We start from the raw sequence: 11,340 nt of genomic DNA on the forward strand, positions 1-11,340 counted from the left end.
ACTGTACACACACACACGCACACACCTGTACACTTGGTGAGAATTGTAACGTGGCTCATATTAGCGAGGATAGCTACAAAAGCTAGATTTTGTCCCACCAACGTAAGCTGTTCTACCACAGTGCACACACAGATCATCCTTATCGTTGTACGTTGTACTGACATGAATGTACTGATAATGTAACCTGAACAACACCAACCAATCCCACAAAGATCCAAAGTGAGTTCTTAAAACAGAAATACCTCAAATGTTAGGGATGTGAATCCCCCCACTTTGTATCTGAAATCCCCATCACCCACTGATTAGCATGTAATTTTAGCAGATACTTTTTCTGGGAGCTAGTACTATGTCTTGGATGGAAAATTGCTGAGGATAATAGCGGAAGATATTGCCACTCCTATTTGCCATATCTTCAATTTAAGCCTACTAGAAAGTGTGTGCCCTCAGGCCTGGAGGGAAGCAAAAGTTATTCCCCTACCTAAGAATAGTAAAGACCCCTTAACTGGCTCAAATAGCCGACCAATCAGCCTGTTACCAACCCTTAGTAAACTTTTGGGAAAAATTGTGTTTGACCAGATAAAATGCTATTTTACAGTAAACTAATTGACAACAGACTTTCAGCACGCTTATAGGGAAGGACATTCAACAAGCACAGCACTTACACAAATGACTGATGATTGGCTGAGAGAAATTGATGATAAAAAGATTGTGGGGGCTGTTTTGTTAGACTTCAGTGTGGCTTTTGACATTATCGATCATAGTCTGTTGCTATCTAACGGAACACATAGGGTGTTCTTTAATAGAAGCCTCTCCAACAAAATCCAGGTAGAATCAGGAATTCCCCAGGGCAGCTGTCTAGGCCCCTTACTTTTTTCAATCTTTACATGACTCAACACTATACACGTCAGCTACCACAGCGACTGAAATGACAGCAACACTTAACAAAGAGCTGCAGTTAGTTTCAGAATGGGTGGCAAGGAATAATTTAGTCCTAAATATTTCAAAAACAAAAAGCATTGTATTTGGGACAAATCATTTACTAAACCGTAAACCTCTACTAAATCTTGTAATGAATAATGTGGACATTGAGCAAGTTGAGGAGACTACATTTCTTGGAGTAACCCTGGATTGTAAACTGTCATGGTCAAAACATGTTGATACAACAGTAGCTAGGATGGGGAGAAGTATGTCTATAATAAAGCGCTGCTCTGCATTCTTAACAGCACTATCAACAAGACAGGTCCTACAGGCCCTAGTTTTGTCGCACCTGGACTACTGTTCAGTCGTGTGGTCAGGTGCCACAAAGAGGGACTTAGGAAAATGGCAATTGGCTCAGAACAGGGCAGCACAGCTGGCTCTTGGATGTACACAGAGAGCTAACGTTAATAATATGCATGTCAATCTTTCCTGGCTCAAAGTGGAGGAGAGATTGACTTCATCACTACTTGTATTTGTGAGAGGTATTGACATGTTGAATGCACCGAGCTGTCTGTTTGAACTACTGGCACACAGCTCGGACACCCATGCATACCCCACAAGACATGCCACTAAAGGTCTCTTCACGGTCCCCAAGTCAAGAACAGACTATGGGAGGCGCACAGTACTACATAGAACCATGACTACATGGAACTCTATTCCACATCAAGTAACTCATGCCAGCAGTAAAATTAGATTTAAAAAACAGACAAAATACACCTTATGGAACAGCGGGGACTGTGAAGCAACACAAATATAGACACATGCATACAAACACACGATAACATGCGCACTATACACACATGTACACATGGATTTTGTGTTATAGATATGTGGTAGTAGAGTAGAGGCCTGAGGGCACACTCCTAATATGTTGTGAAATCTGTTATTAATGTATTGTAGTGTTTTTTAAATGTATAACTGCCTTAATTTTGCTGGACCCCAGGAAGAGTAGCTGCTGCCTTGGCAGCAGCTAATGGGGATCCATAATAAATACCAATACAAATATTTATCTGTATGACTAGAGCCTGACCGATAGGGTTTATTTGGGTCCGATACCGTTTCCAATTTTTTGGGAGGACAAAACTTACTGATACTGATATATATATGCCGATATAATAACTGTTTTACAGTGGGAAATTAAAAAGTGACATTTTTCTACACCGAGTTCTCATAAATTGCCATACAACAGAGCAATTGTCCAACAAATATGCTTAAAATGTGGATATCTTACATTGTGACAATAATGACAAATCACGAGAAAAGCTGCAAGTGTTCAGATAAGTGTGAGATTCCCTTTTTTCACATTATTTATTGAGTATCGGTTATCGGTATGGAATTATCATCCTATATCGATATAGCCTAAAAAGGCCAATATTGGCCGATAAAATTGTTGAAACTATATATCGGTCGGGCTCTAAGTTTATGGTATATCAATTGGTTGTTCAAACCACCTAAAACCAACTTGTGCGTAGAATGTAGATGATGGTAATAGTTAAAACATGCTGTAACGTCCTCTAGTTCCAAAATTCTAATACTTGTTTTTTTACTGTTTTGCGTGCTAAGGGTACTGCACGGCGCTTTGTGCCCTAGGGAAAAACTGTCATGAAAATACAGTAGGTCTGTTGAGAATATAGGTGATTCTGTTGGAACTTGCAGTGCCACTCCTCTGACTATCATTGTTATGATGCCAAGAATCATAATAACCTGTATTCAAAACAGCCATGGATTATTTCACAATTTCATGAACCAAATCAAATCACATGTTATTTGTCACATGCACCGAATACAACTGGTGTAGACTTTACAGGGAAATACTTGCTTACGAGCCCTTCCCAACGATGCAGTTTAAAAATAATAATACAAATAAAATAGTAACACAAAAGGAATAAAATAAAAGACACAAGAATGGAGCTATATCCAAGGAGTACCAGTACCAGATCAATGTGCAGAGGTACGAGGTATTTGAGGTAGATATATACATGAAGGCAGGGTAATGTGACTAGGCATCAGGATAGATAATAATAAAAGTAAAATAAAGAACAGAGTAGCAGCAGCAAATGATGAGTGTAAAAGTGTGTTAGTGTGAGTGTGTAATGTGTATGTATGTGTGTTTGTGTTGTGTTGGTATGCGTGTGTGTGTTATGTGTGTGTGTGTGCATATGTAGTGTATGTGAATGTGTGTGGGTTTTGTATGGGAGTGTCAATGTAGTGTGTTTGAGTAAGTGTGTATAAGGTGTGTATGTAAAGTCTAGTGAGTGTGCGTAGGGTCAGTGCAAGATAGAGTCAGTGCAGATAGTTTGGGTAGCATTAATTGCCTAGTTAGCAGTCTTATGGCATGGGGGTAGAGCCTGTTGGTCTTATGGAGAATAAACTATTTTCCTGACAGTTTTTCCAGAGCTAGCGGCATAGGTAATGGCATAGCAGAAGAAGAGCTGAGGGCCAGCATCAATCCACACCTAGGAACACCACATGATTGAACACACATGAACACACGAACACACCCAAACCCACACACAGATTCAGACAACATGAACACAAACATGCACACACAGTCAAACATGAACACAAACATGCACACACAGTCAAATAATAACCCCTGGGTTTTACGGGATAACACTGCTGCTGTGCAGTCACTCCTTCATGGCTCTATGACATATAAACTTGACTTGACTGTGCTAGTTTACAGCTCAGTTCTCTTCCCTGAAGCACATGCAGATTTGGAACCAGGCTAGGTCTGTGAGAGGTTTTGTTGAGAAAGTGACTTCCCGCTATTCTGTGGTAACCTCGTATTTGAGCCTCCTAACCGTAATGATAAAGTTGAGAAAAAAATAACATATTTACCTTTTCTAATTCTATTTATCGAATATCGGTGGAATGAATTATCGGCCGATATCGATATATCGGTAAAATACCAATATCGGCCAATAATATCGGAAACGATATATCGGTCGGTGTCACGCCCTGGCTCTAGGGACTCTTTTATGTTGAGCCAGGGTGTGTAGAGTCTATGTTTTCTGTTCATTGTTTCAGTTTCTAGTTCATGTGTTTCTATGTTGGCCGGGGTGGTTCTCAATCAGAGGCAACGTGAATCAGCTGTTGCTTGTTGTCTCTGATTGGGAACCATACTTAGGCAGCCGTTTGGCACTTGTGTTTTTTGGGATCTTGTTCTGTGTTGGTTTGTGTATGTACCCAAGGACTTCACGTATCGTTTTGTTGTTTTTGTTCGTGTGGTGAATAATAATAAAAGATGTTCGCATTCCACGCTGCGCATTGGTCCACTCCTTTTGACGATCGTGACAGAAGATCCCACCATAACAGGACCAAGCAGCGTGTCCAGGAGCAGACAGCCTGGACTTGGGAGGAGATATTGGACGGGAAAGGGTCCTGGACTTGGGAGGAGATCCAGGCCGGTATGGATCGCCGTCCGTCGGAGGAGACGGTGGAGGCGCGCCGTAGAGAGGAGCAGCGGCGCCAACCGGGCCGACGTCGGACACGCAAGAGGCAACCCCAAGAAATTTTTAGGGGGGGGCACACGGCATGGACGACGGGGCTGCTGGAGGCAGCTACAGGGCGAGTTTGGGGATTAGGAGAGGAGGCCACCGGGTTTGGGGGGCCGGAAGGGAGGTTGGCGGAGCCTAAAGGTAGAGCAGAGCCAACTCCCCGTACTCAGGCTAGGCAGCGTGAGACTGGGCAGGTTCCGAGATATGCGGAGCTGCGTACTGTGCAGCGAGTGGTCCGGCACAGTCCGGTACGTCCTGTGTGAGCACCACGCACGTGTCGTGCTAAGGTGGGCATGCAGCCAGGACGGAGTGTGCCGGCTCAACACTCGTGGCCTCCAGTACCCCTCCTCGGTCCCGGATATCCTGTGCCAGTGTCACGTGCTGTTGTGCCAGTACGTGTACACAGCCCTGTACGTCCTGTGCTGATGCCTCACACAGAGTGTGTTAAGATAGGCATTCAGCCAGGACGGGTTGTGTCAGCTCTTCGCTCCAGACCTCCAGTCCGTCTCCACAGCCTGGTCCGGCCTGTTCCTGCCCCTCGCACCAAGCCAATGGTGCGCGTCGCCAGCCCGGTCCGGCCTGTTCCTGCCCCTCGCACCAAGCCAATGGTGCGCGTCGCCAGCCCGGCCCGGCCTGTTCCTGGTACCCGCACCAAGCCAATGGTGCACGTTGCCAGCCCGGCCCGGCCTGTTCCTGCTCCCCGCACCAAGCCAGTGGTGCGCTTCGTCAGCCCGGCCCGGCCCGTTCCTGCTCCCCGCACCAAGCCTGTGGTGCGCATCACCAGCCCGGTCCGGCCCGTTCCTGCTCCCCGCACCAAGCCAGGGGTGCGCGTCGTCAGCCCGGTCCGGCCCATTCCTGCTCCCCGCACCAAGCCTGTGGTGCGCGTCGTCAGTCCGGCACAGCCCGTGCCCGTTTCACCGGTGCCTGGTCAGGTACCGGTCAGCTGCTCCACACCGGAGCCTAAGCAATCCGCTCCACCGATGTCCAGTCCAGCTCCAGCCAGCGGGGCCAGACCAGACCAGGGGCACTACGGGGGGGTTATTAGAGGGTGGTGGTCACGCCCGGAGCCGGATCCGCCTCCGAGGAGGAATGCCCACCCGGCCCTCCCCTGTTCGGTTTATGTTGGCGCGGTCGCAGTCCGCGCCTTTGGGGGGGGGGGGGGGGGGTACTGTCACGCCCTGGCTCTAGGGACTCTTTTATGTTGAGCCAGGGTGTGTAGAGTCTATGTTTTGTGTTCATTGTTTCAGTTTCTAGTTCATGTGTTTCTATGTTGGCCGGGGTGGTTCTCAATCAGAGGCAACGTGAATCAGCTGTTACTTGTTGTCTCTGATTGGGAACCATACTTAGGCAGCCGTTTGGCACTTGTGTTTTGTGGGATCTTGTTCCGTGTTGGTTTGTGTATGTACCCAAGGACTTCACGTATCGTTTTGTTGTTTTTGTTCGTGTGGTGAATAATAATAAAAGATGTTCGCATTCCACGCTGCGCATTGGTCCACTCCTTTTGACGATCGTGACAGTCGGGCTCTAGCTATGACATAGACATTTATTATTGGACAGCTTTGTATTTCAAAAGCTTAGAATTTTCCCCTCTCAAAAGTCAACATTCTCTGATGACTGGACCTCCAACCATCTTTATGATGCCATTGGAAAGTTGAATTCCCATTTTGGTACATTTATCAACCAAAACAGGACACTCACCCTGTATTCAAGAGCATGTTATGTCTAAACCGATGGCGGGCACAACACAAAAACCTTAGATGATGTAAAATAGGGTCTAAGCTACAACATACAGTACCAGTCAAAAGTTTGGACACACCTACTCATTCCAGGGTTTTTCTTTATTTTTACTATTTTCTACATTGTAGAATAATAGTGAAGACATCAAAACTATGAAATAACACATATGGAATCATGTAGTAACCAAAAAAGTGTTAAAAATAATCAAAATATATTTTATATTTGAGATTCTTCAAAGTAGCCACCCTTTGCCTTGATGACACCTTTGCAAACTCTTGGCATTCTCTCAACCAACTTCACCTGGAATGCTTTTCAAACAGTCTTGAAGGAGTTCCCACATATGCTGAGCACTTGTTGGCTGCTTTTCCTTCACTCTGCGGTCCAACTCATCCCAAACCATCTCAATTGGGTTGAGGTCGGGTGATTGTCGAGGCCAGGTCATCTGATGCAGCACTCCATCACTCTCCTTATTGGTCAAATAGCCCTTACACAGCCTGGAGGTGTGTTGGGTCATTGTCCTGTTGAAAAACAAATGATAGTCCCACTAAGCGCAAACCAGATGGGATGGCGTATCGCTGCAGAATGCTTAGACTACAGTGCAGCACACAGTGTGTATATTTCAAATATTTAAATATTACATTTCAAGACAGACTAGAGAGGCAATGATTATATTGCATTCTACTGTATTCTATTATATTCTACTGTATTCTATTGTGTTTTACTGTATTGTACAGTATTCTATTGTATTCTATTCACTTATGAATGAGAAGGAATAGAAGTAGGCTACAAGTCTGATGTCATTGGTCAGGGTGACAAAGAAACTTGTGGAATGTTGCCTGCCCAACATTCTCTCTGAAAGTAGTTTATGGCCCCTGTTCAGTAACTGAGTTTATAGGTTTAACTCTTCTTTAGCCTACTCTTACCGTTTGTCTGGCTCTTCAGGTACGCTACACATTCACGGTTTATTTGGGGTAAATTTGAGGAGGACCCAAATGAGACAGGTACGGAGTTTACTGATAACCTTTCTCTTTGTGTTTACAAAGGTAGACTATGAACAGGATGACAGCAAACACCAACACAGAGAGTAAGAGACCAGGCTGGATTTACAGACAAAATGGCTGCATTTACACAGGCAGCCAAATTCTGATCTTATTTCCACTAATGGTCTTTTGACCAATCACATCAGATCTTTTCTAATACTACATTTTTCAGAGCTGATCTGATTGGTCAAAAGACCAATTAGTGAAAAAAACAAAACTGAATTAGGCTTCCTGTGTAAACGCATCCAGTGATGACCACAGAGGTACTGTCAGGGCGACGTGTATGCGGTGAGCGAAGTCAAGCGCAGGACACCGAGCTACTGGCAGACAAACTTTACTAGCACAGTAATATAAATACAAACAAACCTCCAAACAGGGAGGAAACAAAATACGCATTCACCCGAACACTGCCGACCTCACGGAAAACAATCACACACAATAACCAATGAGAGACAGGGGGTTATAAAGGGAATACAATATAACATAATGGGAAACAGGTGAAAACAATCAGGACAAACTAGACAAACACCGAAACATAGATCGGTGGCAGCTAGTACTCCGGGGACGACGAATGCCGAAGCCTGCCCGAGCAAGGAGGAGGGGCAGCCTCGGCTGATTCCGTGACAGGTACCTGAAACACACACACACACCACACAGAGCAGACCACATCCACATTGCATACAGTCCTTTCAGTGTAACTTAGTGAATCAATAAGCAGTGGACCAAACTTTGAGACTGGAAGTCAAACTATTTTCCTAAAGAAATTGTAACTCCTATGTAGGCTTATTGGCAAGCTATTAAGAAGAGAACCCAATTTACTTATGCCACTTGTATCTTATCTGTACCATCCCATGTAAGAGCCAATCGCTGACCATTTACACATAGCTCAAATGGGCTACTCCACTTCTCTGAAGGCTTTGCCCAAACTTAATTAATTAAATTAATTATTTTATTAATTAATTAAACAATGTAAAATCGAATTCCATAGCGAATGCCTTAGGAATAATTCACACTGAAATGATTCTATCTGTTTAGCAGCAGCAGCACGTGTTCCACTTCAGAAAGTATAGGCATTACCTAGTTGGTAAACAGTTCTTATTCAAAATGAATCCCTTACATCACCTAGCAGTGTTAAAGAAACTATTAAGTCCAGTTTTTAGACGTTAACCCCCCTCTCCATATAAAAATCTAATATGGATGCCAATGTTATGAATTGCCTAGTTTGGGCAATCTGTAGGCTGCTCACTGTGCCTTCTATTTCTGTACGGGATGAATCTATCTTACCTGTTTATTATACTTTGTCTTGTGTCCTTCTTCTGTATATTTCTAAGGTTTTAATAATCACACTCTACTAGCCTACACACCAGTAGCGGTGCGTGGGTAAAATCACTGGGGAATCCAAGCAAATCCAGTAATAAAAGCCATATTACAACCTATGTTATGATAATTGCAGTGTTTGCTATATAACCCATTCGTTCATACGCCACCATGATATACAGTCGTGGTCAAAAGTTTTGAGAATGACACAAATACTAATTTTCACAAAGTCTGCTGCCTCAGTTTTGATGATGGCAATTTGCATATACTCCAGAATGTCATGAAGAGTGATCAGATTAATTGCAATTAATTGCAAAGTCCCTCTTTGCCATGAAAATGAACTTAATCCCAAAAAAACATTTCCACTGCATTTCAGCCCTGCCACAAAAGGACCAGCTGCCATCATGTCAGTGATTCTCTCGTTAACACAGGTGAGAGTGTTGATGAGGACAAGGCTGGAGATCACTCTGTCATGCTGATTGAGTTAGAATAACAGACTGGAAGCTTAAAAGGAAGGTGGTGCTTGAAATCATTGTTCTTCCTCTGTTAACCATGGTTACCTGCAAGGAAACACATGCCGTCATCATTGCTTTGCACAAAAAGGGCTTCACAGGCAAGGATATTGCTGCTAGTAAGATTGCACCTAAATCAACCATTTATCGGATCATCAAGAACTTCAAGGAGAGAGGTTCAATTGTTGTGAAGAAGGCGTCAGGGCGCCCAAGAAAGTCCAGCAAGCGCCAGGACCATCTCCTAAAGTTGATTCAGCTGCGGGATCGGGGCACCACCAGTGCAGAGCTTGCTCAGGAATGGCAGCAGGCAGGTGTGAGTGCATCTGCACGCACAGTGAGGCGAAGACTTTTGGAGGATGGCCTGGTGTCAAGAAGGGCAGCAAAGAAGCCACTTCTCTCCAGGAAAAACATCAGGGACAGACTGATATTCTGCAAAAGGTACAGAGATTGGACTGCTGAGGACAGGGGTAAAGTCATTTTCTCTGATGAATCCCCTTTCCGATTGTTTGGGGCATCCGGAAAACACCTTGTCCAGAGAAGACAAGGTGAGCGCTACCATCAGTCCTGTGTCATGCCAACAGTAAAGCATCCTGAGACCATTCATGTGTGGGGTTGCTTCTCAGCCAAGGGAGTGGGCTCACTCACAATTTTGCCTAAGAACACAGCCATGAATAAAGAATGGTACCAACACATCCTCCGAGAGCAACTTCTCCCAACCATCCAAGAACAGTTTGGGGACGACCAATGCCTTTTCCAGCATGATGGAGCACCTTGCCATAAGGCAAAAGTTATAACTAAGTGGCTCGGGGAACAAAACATCGACATTTTGGGTCCATGGCCAGGAAACTCCCCAGACCTTAATCCCATTGAGAACTTGTGGTCGATCCTCAAGAGGCGGGTGGACAAACAAAACCCCACAAATTCTGACAAACTCCAAGCATTGATTATGCAAGAATGGGCTGCCATCAGTCAGGATGTGGCCCAGAAGTTAATTGACAGCATGCCAGGGCGGATTGCAGAGGTCTTGAAAAAGAAGGATCAACACTGCAAATATTGTCTCTTTGCATAAACTTAATGTAATTGTCAATTTGGACACTTATGGAATGCTTGTAATTATACTTCAGTATACCATAGTAACATCTGACAAAAATATCTCATAACACTGAAGCAGCAAACTTTGTGAAGACCAATACTTGTGTAGTTCTCAAAACTTTTGACCACGACTGTACAATAAGGCAGAGACAACAAAAAGAGAACAGTCACACAGTGGTGGAATAACTTAAACTACACATTCCTTTGTTTTATCACAAAACCGGAGATTAACATCTGTCCGGTGAAGTCCACAAAGCAAATATTGCATGCAACAAACAGTTACATGACCTACAGCATGGTCCAGCTAGTTAATGTTTTCTACAGTTTACTAAACAACTACTGATTTAGAACCACAGAGTTACCACAAGTCAGCACAATGACAAAAGGAGCACTGCCTCCGCTATTCCAGCACCATTTCAACTTAAATATTTAAACATCATAAAATCAACTAGGCTATAATACAGTGAAAACAAACTTAAAGATAGCAACAACAAAAATTGTCCTATCAATGTTGCTAAATATCATGTGGCTGTCCATGGTCCTGATTTCTGTCTGTCTCTGTGTGTGTGTGTGCGTGCGTGTGTGTGTGTGTGTGTGTGTGTGTGTGTGTGTGTGTGTGTGTGCACGCACAAGTAAAAAAGACTAGTTGACTAGTTGAACGCCAATGCCATTCTCCCCTCTTTCCTGTTGGCAAAACGATCTATGGCTCTGTCATGCAGTAGGCTTTTAGTTTTTGTTGTCATAGGCTACCTAGCTAAAATACTTGCTAGCCTAACTTCCTCGCAAAGGCAACAATGCACCAGCTAAGTTAGCTAGTTAGTTAACGTTAGCCTACTAGGCTATATCTATCTATATCAATCGTCTCAGGCGCGTTCCACAATATATTAATTTATGGTTAGATCAGAATCGCCGTCATAATCATTGCCCTGTACAATTAAGTCAAAACCACAACTCCAAATTCACATCTCCATCCATGGCTTACCCTTCCGAAAACATATTGCAGTCAGAGTGCAGTATAACTGCAGTATGCTGCAAATGCTGCATCCAAAATAATACCTTTTTTTACCCCCGCAGTTATTTTGCAGTTGAACTGCAGTACAGTGCAGTATAAATGCAGTTCAACTGCAATGACTGCAATTCAATTCTGCAATGACTGCTTCCAAA

The sequence above is a fragment of the Coregonus lavaretus genome, assembly GCF_964263955.1.
Source record: "Coregonus lavaretus genome assembly, chromosome: 36".
NCBI lineage: Eukaryota > Metazoa > Chordata > Actinopteri > Salmoniformes > Salmonidae > Coregonus > Coregonus lavaretus.